Source organism: Carassius carassius, chromosome 21, assembly GCF_963082965.1.
Source record: "Carassius carassius chromosome 21, fCarCar2.1, whole genome shotgun sequence".
Classification (NCBI taxonomy): domain Eukaryota; kingdom Metazoa; phylum Chordata; class Actinopteri; order Cypriniformes; family Cyprinidae; genus Carassius; species Carassius carassius.
In genome coordinates this window covers 29,823,963-29,842,646 of record NC_081775.1, presented here as the reverse complement: position 1 = coordinate 29,842,646, position 18,684 = coordinate 29,823,963, and the positions used below count along the sequence as shown (strand labels likewise).

At 35.2% G+C, this 18,684-nt stretch overlaps 1 protein-coding gene across 4 annotated transcripts in view; it reads right to left on the bottom strand.

Moving 5' to 3' along the window:
• LOC132098106 (homeobox protein cut-like 2) overlaps positions 1-18,684 on the bottom strand; it is a 160,845-nt gene that overhangs the window by 103,844 nt on the left and 38,317 nt on the right. The window lies entirely within an intron of this gene.

Here is an 18,684-nt window from a genome sequence, read left to right as displayed (position 1 = left end):
GCATTTGCCATATTGATTTCCTACATGCTATTTAGAGGGACAAAGAAAAGTTGTAAAATTCTTTTAGTATGATTAAGTATGATATTAATATATTTTTATATGTATTTGTCATTGTAATTAAAAACCATTTTAGTAATTTTGTTGTTTTTTGTCAGTGTTAATATTTTATTTCTATATATTTATGCCTGTTTTCTTATGGTTTTAGTTAACTGTAATAACTCTGTGTGGTCATGTGGCAATGATATAAAATACAAATTTTCAGAATTTTGCATGTACTTCTGTCCTACATATTAATAATAATAATAATAAAAACAGCTGTATCACTAATATACCAGTAAACAATGGCTAAAATAACACTGCTCATTTCATTGCAAGTATGTGAAGTACTAGTAGAATGCTATATATATAACTGTCAGTACACAATATATACTGTTCATTATGCAGTATGCTTGAATATTAGTATCCAGCTATAGTAATCATATAGCAAACGATTTCATCCAAGCATTTTTGTATAATATTGTCCTACACTTTGCATACTATTTAGGGCTGCACGATTATGACAAATATCATAATTGTCGATTATTCCCTTGAAATTGTACTTGCGATTGTTTTTAGGGGGTTTATACCATTATTTGATGCAACTGCATTCTGTACTTTATATAAAAATAAACAAGCTGAAAACACTCTTTTCTTTAAATAAAATAACAAAAAAATATGAATGGTATTAACATGTTCGACTAAAATTCCAACTAAAATAATAGGGAGAACCCTTAAGATAACATGTAGAAAGAAAAAACGCATCTTAAACATGTAGAATAACATAAGTGGACTTTGAACGATTAATTGCTACTTCGAATGATTTTTGTGACCAAAAATACAACACACTATGTTTCACAAGCACTGTTTAAAAACAGCTGGCAGAACACAATATATACAGTACTGCATTACTAGTAAACGGCGGACAAAATAATTCAGCTCTTTTGCTTCAAAACCACTTATGCAAAAGTTGGCAAGAGTGTAGTGTGCGATTGAAAATATGACACACTAGACTTTACAAGGATTTTGCATACTGTTGTCCTACACACTGTTTTAAAAAGCTGTCAGTATACTGCTCAAATGCTGGAATATTACAGTAACAAACCAGATACATAATAATTCTGCTCTTTTTTACAAACTGAAACAATGTTGCATGCAGTTAAACACACGACACCATCATAATAGCATATAACTTTTCACAAGCATGTTGTATTTACTATAGACCTCCTACAGTACATACTAGCAGTGCACAATATACTGTTCAGTATGCCAGAATAATAGCAAATAAGAGGCAAAATAATTCTGCTATTTTTGTTCCAAGTACAATGCAGCATGCTGCTTCTTTCTGAAAGGCTTTATGATTGTGTACTTTTTCAAAATATGCTGTATATAGTACACTACTGTGGCATAATACTACTGCATTTCAAACACAGCTAAAATAATTTCACTCTTTCTTTAACAAGCACACGTCTGCCAGATGAGCCTAGTGTCCACACTGAACAGCGGTCAGCTAATTTAACACAGCATGTGACCTTTACCATCACACTGATGACTTCTGATTGTCCCTGTCTGCTGACATCAAGCTACAATTATTAACTCATTCCTGCATTTCTCGCTCATTACTACTGTATACAGCATTGTTCAGGGTTCTACTAATGCTTGCTGTTCACAACAACAACAACAGAAGCAGGCTAAAAGAGTACTAGTCGTTCTCTCTGTAGAGACTGGGATTTAACCATGTGTTTCACTCATCTGTGAATTCAGAGGTGTATCATGACATGAGCTGCCGTGGTCCAGCAGTTCCCATCTGTACCGGGCCGTCTCAGAGGAGAGCGGTGTACTCTGGGCCGCCAAACACACTGCAGAGGAGCCGCCTACGCTCGGCCCAGCCATGTGTGTCCCTCCTGGGCCTACGGGAATACTGTGGATGGTGAAGCAGAGAGAGGCAGGAAGATGTGGCGCACTTCCCTTGTGTTTGGAGTGCGTTTACCTTTGTGCACATGTGGAGAGGAGATGCATGAAGTGTGAAGGCACCCTCTCCACGTCAATCCTCCAGATAGTGGAGTCTATCATTAGAGCACTTACACACACAGATGGAGGATCTGGGCCAGACGGGAACTGCACAAAGTGTCATTTGTGATTATACTTCGGCTGATATAAAACTACATTTATTATTAATCAATGTGATTATCATGTCACTGCTGAATGTTTTACAATTAAATTTCCTAAAAATGTATTTCAGGCTAATATATATATATATATATATATATATATATATATATATATATATATATATATATATATATATATATAATGATAAATAATAAATTAAAAAGATGATACATTTTAAAAACATAGCGATAGAGATAAGATATAAATAAATAAATAATGGTAAACAATACAAGTAATGATAAATTAATGAAAAATAATACAAATAATGATAATTTAATTAAACAATTATAAAGGACATATAAAAAAATCATAAGAAATAACAGTAAACAATGATAAAGATTACAAGTAAAATATAATAAAGATACTGAAAAAAATTATAAAATAAATAAAAATAATATATAAAAGATAATAATAAATAAAATTCCTCAAATATAAATAATAAATTATTAAACGATAAAATAATTAGAAAGATAATTTAATAAAAGCAATAAAATTTATAATTTAATAACAAGTACAATTATTACAGACAGATAGAAATATTACAATGATAAATAAAAAAATAACAGTAAAATGTATAGACTATGATAATATATAACAATGAAAATACAAAGTTACAAAATATCAATATAGATAATATCATTAATCAAAGATAAATAATATTTAAAATGATAATGCTACATAATAAAAATGATACTGATAATAATAAAAAAAAATTTAATATGATCCATTTAAAAATTATAAGGATGAATAAGACATAAAAAATAATGTTAAATATAATGATAATAATAAAAATAAAAAATAAACGGATGAGGATAAAAATGCTAAAATAGCAATAATGATGAATAAAAAAAAAAGAAGAATAAATAACAATTCATATATGATGCACTGAAAAGTAAGCATAATGACAAAAGATAAATAATAAAACATTAAGATATCTTTAAGATATACTGTGTAGGCCTGTTGTATTGATCACTACAAAGAAGCTTTCATTTTTGACCATATGTATACATAAAGCATAACAAAACAACAGGATTTCATCAAACTGTTTGGGAATTTGAAGTCAGTCGACAGAAAACCTCAATCTGCTGCAACACGACACGCCATCAGCCGCTTATAGTACGCAACACGAACACCAACCTTCCCAGAAGTCTCAGCGATCCAGGCCACCCGGATGTACATGAGGGATTTATCCCTCTTCTAATACATCAGGAGTGACACCACCCAAGCGAGCGATAGCGAGGGGACAGCTGCTAAAAAAAGAGCCCGAGTTCAAACTAAATCTGGAAGCTTTTAGCTGCGTTATCTGAGCTTTTCCTCAGATACCACAAGTTAATTGATCTGAAACGTCTCGGGAGTCTCAAACGTCTCCATCGGCAGCGCACCTTTTTCCTTCATGCAGATCTATTAAGCCTCTATGTAATCAAAGACGCTTGAGGAGCGTTCTTCAGACCGTCATATTCCAGTGACATCAATAGATCCTCTCCTCGTTCTCTACAACTTTCCCAGCTGAGAGAAACTGCAGCTGGAGACTGTAAACAGGCCACAAAGAAAATATGCTATGCTGCAATCCATTATTCATTTATGATACATTTTTCATTTAGCACTAGATAGGGGGCTATACGCAATGATGAATGCATTGCCCAGGATGCAATTTGTATGTAAAATAACAGAAGATTAAAGAATATGTTTTAAGCGCAGATGTAGTTCACTGCCATTTAAAGGAGGGGGGAGCAAAAAAAAAACATTGGGATAAAGAGCCAGTGGCGGTGCATTCGAAAAATCACTTAGTGCTACTTGGAGAGACTAAGTAATGAAACACAATGAGGAGGCAGCGGCTTTCCAGGACACAGCATCTCTCTGTATCTCCATCATCTGTGAATGAGATGACGTCTGCAACCAAGAGAGAGCTGATTTTCATTGATATGTCACTTGATGGGCATGAGAGTCCATAAACTCAATAATACGCCTCACACACGAGCAGCATGTACACACACACTCACTCGCTCAAAACACAAGTTCCTCTTCAGATATAAAAGATAATAATAAATAAAAAATAATAATAACATTAAACAATAATGTTAAAAAGATCAAAATGTAAAAATTATGACAAAGATAATTAAATATATAAACAAAAAAAGATACAATATAAAGATATAAAAATGTCAACAATTAAAAAGAAACGAGATGCACAATAAAAAAAGATCTCTTGAAAAATGTTCAACGTCAAATAACAAATATGAATATTATATAACAAAATTATAAAAAAAAATATTTTAAAGATTAAAGTACTGTAAATAAAAATACTGATAAAGATGATTTAAAATTTGTATTAAAATCCCAACGATAAATTAAAAATAATGATAAGCAATGATCTCTCTTAAAACACAAGCTCCTTGTTAGAATAAAAAATAACCATAAATAGAAAATAATAATCAATAATAATTAAAACTTTAAATAATGAGAATGAGTATAATAAAAAAATAATGTTAAATAAATAAAAATGCTAAACAAAATGATGCTAAAAATTATATAGAAACATTATTACAATAATAAAAAATATAAACAATATCATCTCTAAACAAGTCCATCATTAATTACAAAAAGTGACAATAAATAAAATGAATTAAAAAAAATGATAAACAATAAAAATTATAGACTATAATAAATAAAAATAACTATAAAAACAGTTAATAAAAATACAAATAAATAATAATGATAAAATGATATAAAATAATTAAATAAACTAAATTATAAATATTATAGATCTCTTTCAAAACAAGTTCCTCATCAAATATAAAAATTCTACAATAAAAGTAAAAAATTATAAACGACGATAAAAATAATGATAGATTATAATTAATACAAATAATGATAAAGATAATGAATTATTTAAAAATGATAAACAGTAGTTGACTACTGTTATAAAATAAATAAATAATGATCAACTATGATCAGTCAAAGTGACCTGTGTGTTGTTGCAACCCAATGTCTGTGAAGCAGAGGAGAAAATGAGAGGAAAGGGGAGAAGAAAATGACACAATGAGATGAAAACATAGTTGAAGTGAATGATATTTAACTCAAGGTATGGTGAGGTCCTCCAGAAGGGATGTACTGTATTTCCTGGGTCAGATTCCTGGGTCAGGTGGAGTTGTGGCCTAGTGGTTAGAGAGTATGACTCCTAACCCCAAGGTTGTGGGTTCGAGTTTTTTAGGCCGGCAATACCAGAACTCTGAGTATGGGTCACCATACTTGGCTGAATGTCACGTCACTTCTATTCGATTCTGACCCTTTAGCCCAGTGTCACTGATGGCAGAGAGCTCCGTGCACACGAGGAAGAGGAGGAGGAGGAGGAGGAGGAGGAGGTGGGAACAGGGAGGTGACAAAATCTATTTGGGTCAGCAACATCGATCTCAGCTCCAACTGCTCTAGAGGTCGGAGTTTCTACGCGCTGAGAAGAACGCTGCTGCTTTTTGGCATGAGACGGTAAACTCACACACACCACATAACATGACACCAGAAATCAAAACAAGGTCCAATCTGACTGGTTGGCTGAGAAACTTCAAAATCAGCACCATGGTACTTCCAAAGTACTAAACATGGTATTAACATAGTACTGTCTGTTCAGAAATGCAGAGCTCTCAGAAAGAGCTAAAAAGTACTGAAACGTCTTATGGTGCTACAGTACTCTCAGTACCATCTCAAAACACCACAGTACTACCACATGATACCTTCAGTAGAGCGAATGTCACAGAACAATATGAGTAAATGTCTGTGTATGTACATATATATATATATATTATATTATTTTTATTACACATACAGGTGCTTCTCAATAAATTAGAATGTCGTGGAAAAGTTCATTTATTCCAGTAATTCAACTCAAATTGTGAAACGTGTGTATTAAATAAATTCAATGCACACAGACTGAAGTAGTTTAAGTCTTTGGTTCTTTTAATTGTGATGATTTTGGCTCACATTTCAATATCTCAACAAGTTAGAATATGGTGACATGCCAATCAGCTAATCAACTCTTCAAAATAGTCTCTCGGTTTGGTTCACTATGCTACACAATCATGGGGAAGACTGCTGATCTGACAGTTGTCCAGAAGACAATCATTGACACCCTTCACAAGGAGGGTAAGCCACAAATATTCATTGCCAAAGAAGCTGTTCACAGAGTGCTGTATCCAAGCATGTAAACAGAAAGTTGAGTGGAAGGAAAAAGTGTGAAAGAAAAAGATGCACAAACAACTGAGAGAACCGCAGCCTTAAGAGGATTGTCAAGCAAAATCGATTCATGAATTTGGTTGAACTTCACATGGAATGCACTGAGGCTGGGGTCAAGGCATACAGAAGTGTCAAGGAATTTGTCTACAGTTGTCGTATTCCTCTTGTTAAGCCACTCCTGAACCACAGACAACGTCAGAGGCGTCTTACCTGGGCTAAGGAGAAGAAGAACTGGACTGTTGCTCAGTGGTCCTCATTTCAGATGAGAGCAAGTTTTATAATTTCTGCTCTCAAAATCATCACAATTAAAAGAACCAAAGACTTAAACTACTTCAGTCTGTGTGCATTGAATTAATTTTTTTAATTTTTTTATTTGAGTTAGTTTTTATTTTTATAAATTGTAAATAATGAATTGTCTATATTTTTGTATTTTTTTTCAATTCTGCATTGTTTAAAAATGCAACTCTTTTCATGAGCCAATGTTATTTTAGAATAATTGAGATACTATTGTAGTTTTCATTAATATTTTGAATTATTTTTTATTCTTATAATTTGCAAATGTATATATATATATATATATATATTTTTTTTTTTTTTTTTAACGTTTATTTCGGTAACATTTTGCTATGGTTTTAGTTTTAGTTAAATATTACAGCCTTGTTATGAACTGATTTGGAATTGAACAACATTCTCAGTTCAGTCCTGCAATCAGCCGAGGTACAGTAGCAGGTGGATGTGTGCGGCTCTGGCTAAGGAAACTGGTTTTGCACGGTACAGAAGCTGGTGTGTGTGCAGGTGTGTGAGGCGTAATGAAGAGTGACTGTCAGACATGACCGGAGTGAAAAGAAAGCTGTTTGTGCAGGTCCGATGAAAGTGTAGAGGAGGAGAGGCCTCGGTGAAGGGCCTGTCAGAGCCTCTCAGAGCGTCCGGCACGGACAGCAAATGGGCCTGATCCGCACACATTGTGCGCCAATGCATCGCCTGTCTGAGCCGAGAGGAACGGGAGAGAAACTGAGGAGACAGACAGACGGCGAAGGGGAAGGGGAGGGAATTAGATCCATGCTTTGTAGCCTTCATTGCGTCTCCGACAGGCATGTTCCAGCTCAGAGGCGCTGGCTAATCCTCACCTCACCCGCTCGCTGGAAAACCACGTCTCACTGCAGTTTCAAACACACACACACACACAGCCCTCGACGGACCTCCCATAGCTCATTTAACATCAAACTTCCAGCACAACATTCCCGTGAGCCAAAAGCACAAAAACCCTTTTTTGATCAGTTAGGGAGTTTTTTTTTCTTTGTGCCACAGATACATCTGCTTTTAAACCTTAAACCTCATCTTGAGGGTTTATAGATGTAACAACAATAATATTCTACAAAAATATGCAGCAGCACAACTGTTTTTAACACTGATAATAATCAGAAATGTTTCTCGAGCAGCACATCAGCAGATTAGAATGATTTCTGAAGGATCATGTGACACTTAAGACTGGAGTAATGATGCTGAAAATACAGGAATAAATTACATTTTAAAATATAATTTAAATAGAAACACCTCTTTTAAACTGTAATAATATTTTAAAATTTTTACTGTAATTTGTGTCTTGCATCAGAAACATTTGACAGAAACACTTTATTTAATCTATTTAAAATTCATAAATTATAAACATTTAAAATTACTTTTTAAAATGAATGAAAATTAAGTAATTAGTAATTGCTTATTGTAATTAATAACTTCAATAAACAATTATCATTATTATACAATTGCTGAAATATTTTATTATTATTATTTTACCATAAATTATTGTAAATTGTATATTTCGTTTGAATTTACTTCCATTATCATAATTATTTGTGCTGTTGCTGACTCAAACTGTGGTTAAATCACTGTAATGCACCCGTTCAAAACATACTGCTCTAATTAATGACTTTACCATGCAGGACTATGGCTTCTTTCTTTTTTTCTGGATTTTGATAACATAGTATGATTTGTATAATCATTACTTTTCTTATTTAGATATGACAAGTTACCGACTGTCTGAAGAGAATAAGAGCAAGCCAAGAGTTTGTGATTAAACATACGGTTAACTTGACCTCCTCTGCCACTGAACGCAGCACAGACGCTCAACTCTTAACCCTTTATATGAGTGTCTTTACAGTGAGAGAAGAAGCTGAAGAAGCTGCCAAGGCCAGATGAGAGCAAAGCACAGACGCTCACGCAGAAAACCTCCAACTGGCAGCCACTCAACACTTCAGCCTGAGAACGAAACACACACACACAAACACACACAAGCACACAATGTCTTTCATAATCTCAATGAACGAAGCAGCTTGAGCATTTCAAAGGCAGATGCATTAACCTGCTCTTGTTCAAATGAAGCAAACAGAAAAACGCGAAGACTAAAACAGTCTACGACAGACGGATCATTTCCGATCATCACACCAGTAAGTTTTTCCTCCATTGCAGGGGACAATAAAACGCTCCTCTTGGTTCCTCGCCGACTAAACGCAAACTACAGGTGATTAAAGTGAAAAGTGCTTGGGTAAAAGCGCCAACGCAATGGCGTAGAGCGAGCCAGCCGAGATTTATCCCTTCACGGCCTTTTGACACTAAATTAAACTGTTGAGTCCATTCCCTGTGCCAGCTAGTTATCTTTCTGGGCTAATTTAACACTATAATTTACGTTCCATATAAAATACGTCCCGATATGGTGCTGTGGAGACAGTACATCATTCTCGCCGAGCGAAAAGGACGGAATTAGATCATATTCATGATGCAATTAAACACTTCAGTGGGAATCAATGTAAAACTGATGAGCCCTGAAAACAATGCATATGGCAGGGAACATTAGAACGCATTACCTTCCGCTGGAAACCCTCGGCAGATGCAATTTAAACCCCTCCAACACTCGCCGCAGCCTCATAACGCGCAGCCATAATAAATGAATTTTTCACAAAATTATTCAACTACTAAATTGCCCATGGTAACTGAATATCAGATGAAAGTGATGTGAATTATTAAGAAGAGATACTGTTTGTTCTTACCCAGAGTATAATAATGGCACAAATGAGGGGAGAGAAAGAGAGGCAGAGTTGTTGGTAATAAACACCGCCGGTCTCGTCGAGCTCTAAAGGAAGTTGTTCTGTGACTGTGGTCACCTGCTGTGATGATGGCATTGACCATCTCCCAGTGGGCTGAAGTGCAGGATTGTGGGTGGTCTGGAAGAGCTAGACAGATTATCAAGCGCTCGCAAGCTTCTCTCGTAGGCCTGATGATAAAACGCAATCGCATTTAATATCTTTCATAATGATTTCAACTATGCATTTTCATTTCGAATAAAAAATATCAGAACAATACTTCTCTCCAATGATATAATCGGGACATATCGCATCATTTAGTCTGCTTAGACTCATCTGCCTCCACTTTTAAAAGACATGCCCACAACTAAACATCCAATCAACAACTCATGCAAAGAACCAAGTCCCGTCCTACTTTTTTTTCCTCCCTAATAATCTGTTAAAGCTCATTCACACCAAAAATGATAGCTATAATGAAAACTGCACACTCAATTTAAGATCAATGTATATGAAATTTCCATTCATTTGGATTACATTTTTAACAAACTAATAAACTTCGATGCATATTTAAATGAAACGCGTAGTATTTCTGCACAAAAAAAGAATAAATAAATACAAATTGTGGTATACAGTAGTTTATTTACAAAAGAGTCATATTTTCATAATGCATTAATTTAAGTTGCTTAGAATCAGCATTAATCTGTTCACTGGGAAAATGCATTCAGTTAAGAAATATGAACATGGTTAAATATGGCTAGCAATAAAATGTATGAGATTGATTACCTATAAGCCTCATTTCTTAGTACTGTTACAGAAATCTGATCGGTTTCTTTTCAGTTTCATTTATGTATGAATGACAGACAAGCTTCACTTAAAGTAAACCTAAATTGCGTGTTATCATCATCTACACCAAAGTATAATAATATGAATATGATAAATTAGATAAAATCAACACTTTTTACTCTCCATTTTAGCCAGGATTAATTGTTCTGGCCAAATAGTACTACTAGACAATGTTTTATATAAGTGCATACCATGGTACTTACAAGGTATACCAAGCTAGGATTGGCACATGTCTGTAAAAACATGGCAGTACCCTTTACTTCAGTATATTATTCACCACAAGTTTTGGAACAATTAAGGGGTTATTTACAAACCCTACATAAAACTGCTTTCCATTACATATTGAAAACTAAATGTGACCAAATACTGCTAGAAAGTCTAGTCATTTCTGAGAAACACTCTCAGTCTTTGTAGAATCCAAACCCAGACTCAACAGAACTGAAGTTAACCAGTGGAAAATGTGTATGAAAGTGGACAGAGCATGAATTTTGGAGCAATTAAGCATAATTTCTGACAATGTGAGTTTCTCCCTCTTGAAATGGTAATTACACTTAATAATGCTTTAATCTGTCCATCACGGACGAGGTGAGAGGGAGGGGGCACGCTAAAGTGCTCCAGGGTCACACGGCAAGCTAGAGGTCGCACAACACCACGACAACCGGCCCATCACACACACACACACACACTACCTCTGTCCTGTCAGAAGCCTCAAAATTACACTTGAAGAGAAAAGAGTGTAGAGAGAGAGCGAGACTTTAATGCAGACATTTCAGAACAGAATTAAGTTAAACAAACATAGAAAACAGACTGACAACATAAAAGAACTGAAAAAAGCTATATTTATTCTACAGAGTACTCATAAAATATTATATAAAATGAAAACTGACCAAAAAGATTAAAGTATCTTCTACTCATCTGCACAATTTTGTCAAATGCTCCTTAGAATATTAATATTTGTTCTGCTAACTGCACTGGATTTTGACTTAGCAATAACAAGCAGCTAGTCATTGTTTTACCAGGCTGTAACAAACTAGTTTTCTATCTTTCTTTTAAAGAAATGGACAAGTAGGCCTTATGTCAATATGTTCCTCACCAACTTCCTGTTCCAACAGGAAATGTCAAGACAAAGGGTCAAGGTTTGGCTGGTCAGCATGGTACAGTTAGCCACTGCTGGCAGATGTCGTTACTACATCACATGACTCCAAAAAGAGTCGTACTCCATTCATTTTAAAGTGGAAATATATTAATAAAAGTGTTGCAGGCAGCATAACAAAACTAAACAAAACATAAAAACTCCCAAATAAATTCCTCCTATGAGCTGGTTATTTTAATAAATCTTTCAACAACAACAATAAAAAGAGTTTTTACAGCTATTAATTAATTAAAATCTGACTCAGTTACACACTGGGCATTTATAGAACATGTATATTCATATAAAAGATAAAGCATTAAAAAATTAAAATAGTTTTAATAAACAAATAATAACTGAAAATAAATTATACAGTCTACATTGTCAATACAAAAATGGTAGGGCAAATAAATAATTGCATGTCTACAGATTTTAATTCATTAAAATGTTTTGAAAAACATTTACTAACATAAACATGAATGCTACTTGAATTAAATTCTAATTATATTTGAATTAAAAACAATTAAATAAATATTTAAATGGCAAAAAATTAATAAATAAAATGCAAAATAAAAATGTATTATATATTTTGGTAAAATAATTATTGTATATGAATAAAAATTCATTCAATGTTTTTTAATACAAATTGCAAAACACAAAATACTGCAGAAAACCATCATGGTATTACAATGTGATACCGTCACTGCACCATGGCAGTACTTTTTTATCTAGTGAGGGAGTCCATTTTTTGAGCGATTACGATATTTTGCCCACTTAGTTCCATTATAACTAAACTTAATCCAATATGAACGTGTGTGACAGAGAGCAAGCTTTCTAAATGACTCCCAGCAGCTCGGGCGAACATGAGAGTAATGCTAACACAAACACAAACAAATGATACCTTTGTACCCCATGTCATTTGTACTCTATGCAGGAAGAGAGAGAGAGAGACTCTCTTCCCGGATCATCTCTCTCTCTCTCTCTCTCTCTCTTTCTCTCTCTCTCTCTCTTTCTGTGACCACTTCACCGGCAAAATGAAGAGGAAAGACAACAAATCACTCTCAAATCTGCTGCTGTTGTTCCACAGCCTGTCAACGCATCTCTCCCGCCTGGCCACGTCAATACTGAAGAGTGATGGCCGTTTGCTATATGACTGCCGTTTTTATTTTCTCTCCCTTGCTCACCTTTCTCTTCGCCTCTTTCTATTCTTCCTCCTACCGCCCGCTCCGCTCTAATCAGCACGGTGGGCCGAAACAAAAGAGGGATTGTCTCTTTAACTGAGAGCAGCACTGTATCACAGCTTTCTTCCCCATTTCCCCGCTTTATTAGTGGCGCGGCGGACCACTGTTTATACTAGTGGGTATTCCGTGTTTGCTGGAACAATTACAGTATGACAAATGGTCTATCAACGCCATCTATCAGAAGGTGCTTGACAGGAATCCTATATGCAGGGCGGCCATTCATCCCCTGCCCGCCTTCTCCTGGGCACCATGCTTCAGTATCCATGACAACATGCAAGACGCTCGAGACGCTCCTTGATGAGAGATGGCACCCGAGAGTGGCTCGGGAAATTAGCCTTTGACACCCCACCCCCCAAACGTGCTCCCAGAAGCATCCCAACCCCCCAGAGCCTGCGTGCAAGCAAAAAATGGTGCCGTGACCCGGACTGCTTCACCCCACCCCCAGCCTGGATAATCACCGGACCCAAACACAAATGCGCACACACCTCAAGATCTCGCCGGTGCAGCTTATCTGAGCAACTAGAGCATGCACAAGATGGCTGATCGCCACTTCTGATATCCCATTATCTTCAGCAAATGTAAATACAATCACCCTCATCCTGCACCCCACATGCAGGATCGCGCTTCAGCCCCGGAAAACAAGATTGACATTTCATTGAGCGGCCTTTTGCGCTCTATATTAAACACAGGAAAGTATTTGCTTTGCAGCCAGGTTTGCAGTTGTTCATTATGCCTCACCTTTTGGCTTATTGATAGAGGGAACTCTGGGGTATTGGGAAGGAACTAAATTGCTTGGGACTTTCCTCGGCGAGGAATAGATAATGCTGCTTTTAATAAAGCTGTTTTGGACAAAACGGTCACCGATGCAGACGAATGCAGGATTCTGAGCTTTGAGGACATCATGCTAGACTGTGGGAAACCAAAAATAAAAGGGGGAGATGTAACAGAAGGATCGATATTTGCGAGGCAGACGGCTGGAGCAGACGAAGGGGGTCAGAGTTTGACCTCCTGGGTGACCTTTGTCTAGTCTGAAACAAATACTGTGGGAGACGACTAAAAAATATAATGCGGGTCACTGACATCTCACTTATTGTCTGTTGTGACCGATCACACGTCGACTTCTGCACAAGCTGCGGCTCGTGATAAGATAAATGAAGCAAATTCAGGCCAATTTAAAAATTCAGTACTTGTCAAGTGAAATGTTTAGTCAAAATTGATTAACAGTGGATAATAAATATTATTTAGGTAAATATGGTTTAGGGTGGATGGTCATTTAAATGTATCACAGGGTGGACAAATGTGCACAACATCCAACATGTTATCCTTTAAACTATTTCATTACTACAAGTAATAATAACTTGAATAAACTAATATTTTAATGACAAGTCAGCAGTTAAGCCATCTATTTTGAGAACAATGCAAATAAGAGTCATACAAGCAACAACAAAAAAATACATAAATACAAAAATTGTCTATTTGCATTAAAAACAAATAAGTTTACAGCAATAGCAGAAAGAAATTCATACATAATCTAAATACATACAATAACTAAAACAAAATAGATTCTTTGAATCAAGAGCTTGAGAATCAGAAATTAATCTGGACATTTGAATTGAATCCAGCCATATAACTTCAAAAAGACTTTTCAAAAGTGAAGAAACAAAATTTAAATAAAGAGATAAAAAAAAAAATGAAGACACACCTATATATGGGCATCATATCAGCAATGGCAGCATCAGCTACTGAAGCATGTATACTGCACAGGCCATGTAATGCTCTATTACTGAAGTTATAAAACAGTATGCTGACCTGCCGAGTTGAGTAACTCATTTTAGAAGCGTGAACTGAGCTTACATGCAAAATGTCAACAGCTATAACCCGCCTGTGCCAGCGGTGCCCACATTGATGTGGCACAGCCTCTTTCTTCCAGTTGGAAAGCCGACAGTTTCGCAGAGACTTGGAGTCCTTAATTATCCCCCGACTTAGTCTAATTCAATCAACACAATTTCAATCTGCCGGCAAACAGGCAAAAACACTCCCGTCCCCTCCAGTAGAGAGTCTGAAATATACACGAAGAGGAAGTCGAGCTGCCGGAACAGATGAAAACTAGATGCCACATAATCTTACTGCTTAAATCTCATCTTTATGAGTGATTATGAATGAACAGAAGCCTAGGAGTGAGCCGATCACATGCTTGTATAAAAAAACAATTCTGGAATTACCATAAAAATACAACTGGGAAAACCATGGTAATAGTACTGTTTGTATTTGCAAAGTAAAAACAGAGGAAAGTGCAGTGAAAACAGCCCATCACTTTCTTCAGTGCTCAATGCATTTGTGCCCTTTTTTAAGTATGCACGTGTAAAAAATAATTAAATAAATTACCTCACTGCTTTGCTTTTTATGTGTGCGTGGATATAAGTAAAAAAAAATATAGGCTTATATTTTAATTATTTATATATACATCAAAAATGTATATAAATAAAATATGAATGCATTAATTTATTTTTATTTGCATATTTAGTACCATTTATTGTAATTAATATTAAAATAAAGTATAATTTAATTAATGATAAAAAAATTTAAATATATATATAATAACATTTATTTTATAATTTGTAAATTTATATACAAATGAATGCATAATATATGGTATTTTATATATACACAATTTTATATATATATAAAATACACACACTACATTACTATTAATATATATATATATATATATATATATATATACACACACACACACACAAACAAGGAGTATATATTTATATCCTCCTATCAACCCTACTGGCAAAAGGCATCTCAGGAACCACACTTCAATGGTTTGAGTCTTACCTATCAGATAGGTCCTTCAAAGTATCTTGGAGAGGTGAGGTGTCACAACATCTAACTACTGGGGTGCCTCAGGGCTCAGTTCTTGGACCACTTCTCTTCTTTGTCTACATGGCATCATTAGGTTCTGTCATTCAGAAACATGGCTTTTCATACCACTGCTATGCTGATGACACTCAACTCTACCTCTCATTCCATCCTGATGATCCGATGGTAGCTATTCGCATCTCAGCTTGTCTAACAGACATTTCTTCCTGGATGATGGACCATCACCTTCAACTCAACCTTGCCAAGACAGAACTGCTTGTGGTTCCAGCAAACCCATCGTTTCATCACAGTTTCACCATCAAGTTAGGCACATCAACCATAACTCCTTCAAATACAGCTAGAAGCCTTGGAGTTATGATTGATGATCAGCTGACTTTCTCAGACCACATTGCTAAAACTGTCAAATCCTGCAGATTTGCTTTATTCAACATCAAGAAGATCAAGCCCTTTCTTTCGGAACATGCAGCACAACTCCTTGTTCAAGCTCTTGTTCTGTCAATTCTATCAAACCTTTACAATTAATCCAGAACGGGGCAGCAAGATTAATTTTTAATGAGCCAAAAAGAATACATGTCACACCTCTGTTTATCAATTTGCACTGGCTTCCAATAGCTGCTCGTATAAAATTCAAGGCATTGATGTTTGCCTACAAAACTACCACTGGCTCTGCACCCATTTACCTAAATTTGTTACTTCAGACTTATGTGCCTTCTAGAAGCTTGCGTTCTGCAAGTGAACGCCGCTTGATTGTGCCATCCCAAAGAAGCACAAAGTCACTTTTACGGACTTTTAAATTAAATGTTCCCTCCTGGTGGAATGACCTCCCCAACTCAATCCGAGCAGCTGAGTCCTTAGCCATCTTCAAGAATCGGCTGAAAACACATCTCTTCCATCTTTATTTGACCCTCTAACTTTAACACTCACTATTCTAATTCTATTCTTAAAAAAAATCTAACTACCTTTCTAATCTTTTTGTATTCTATTTTCTTTTCATTTATTATGCAATTGTGTGTGTGTGTGTGTGTGTGTGTGTGTGTGTGTGTGTGTATGTGAAAAGATCTCTAACACTAGCTTGCTCTATTATATATATATATATATATATATATATATATATATATATATATATATATATATATATATATATATATATTATATATATATATATTATATATATATATATATATATATATATATTATAAATATTATAAACTATTATTGTCACTTAAATGTAAAATAAATCTGAATATAACTATGGCACCTCACAGATGTCACGCTTAAAAAACATTTTTTTAAATTCAGACTTAACGGTTTCTGGTCATTGATTTGACTTAGTAACCCTCATGAAGGTGGTCTTGACCTGACATTAAACATTCTCTGGAGATCCTGACGCATCCCAACATGCTTGGACCATTCAAAGGTCATTAGGTTTTAATTGCACGGCTAATTCCCTGTGAGGACCAGGAGCGGAAGCGGCATGTCTGGGAAGACCGGACAGGGTGGAGGGGGAAGTTAAACAATCGTGAATTGAGCTCTTAAAAACCCAGAAAGCCATCAGAGCAGAGATCCACCCTCATTTAAACAGCATCCCACTCAGCGCTCGCACCACGTTATTAGATTTAATAAGCTCAAATAGCAGCCCGGCCCCGGCGTCATTATACAGCCGTTACTTTCTTGCAGACTGCCAAGAATGTTTTGTGCCGGCTTCAGACTGCCAGAGCCAACAATCACAGATTAGTGAAGCCCTTCTCCCATTTCAACAGAGGTTAATAAAAAGCGACAGGGCTAAGTCTGCTCTGATTAACTATGCTGAGAGATATTAGCGCAGTTTGTTACATCAGATCATTATTGGATTAAATGTTGCACACGCTCACACTACAATGAAATTTTAATTTTCCATTTACAAGATGTACACACAAAGCCGGCTCTCGGAGTACACTTGTCAGAACAAAAAGGGTATTCTTTTTTCCCTCTTTTTCAAAGCGACTAAACCTCATACTGATACTACAGTCTGACGATCTTTCCTGTGATGTTCCCGGGTCAAGCGCTTACTGTAATTGTTTTCTTAACAACAAAAAGCGAAGATTAGTAAAGCATTTGAGCCAATTAGCCTCAGAGAACACCTTTCGACTGCAACCGTGCACGATCTTTAAGGTTTTGATGAGTTTAATGTGTCTGCTCAGAATTTGGCCTTTTGTTCACAACTAAACCCAGATCATGCACCAACCTAAACCTGACCTAAACCCGTCCCTAAACCTTCCCCTGACCTTAATCAACCTCCTATTGAAGCTAGTTTCTTTCTACACAGATTAAAGAGTTGCTTGGAAAAAATCAATGGAGGTCAGTGGAGAAGAGAAGTTATTTGAGCACTGTGTTTATAAGCTTATCATTAGGCCTAATGAGAACAACAACATGAACAGATTAGAAAGTCTATATTTCAGAGGAAAGACAATTAAGCTATATCTGAGGACATCGCCATGCAGGACATGCTTACAAATTTGAGCATTTACTTCAATATGAAAACCTGAAACACTGAAACTGAAATATAAATTAATAAAAAATAAACAGACGTTTAAAAAAAAAAAAGACAAAACCGCAACAAAATTTATACAAATTTAAAATAATATGAAAATTATTGAAAAAATATGAATATGAAAAAATATATATACACACAAATGACATTAAAAAAAAATTGAATAATACAAATTAAAACACAACAACTATACTACAACTTAAATGAAAATGAAAATAGAAAACAAAATTTTTTAAATATTAATTAAAACTAAAAGAGAATCTCAATGATAAAATAATACAATTTAAGGAAAGCAAATTTGTTTTTCTGGACAGATGTTGAATTGGTGTCTCTTTTAAATCAACAACAGATCAAATTAATATCATCCCTAACAGGAGTTTGAACAAACCCCTAAACAGAAATCAATCAAGTCTGTGAGAAACCGATTTATTAATTTATTAATTTTTTAATTATTTGCTGAAAATATTCCCTTTGACTGAAGATCTCAAACAACAGGTAATTTGCATATATTCAGATATCATCAACTTCACCGGTGGCTCC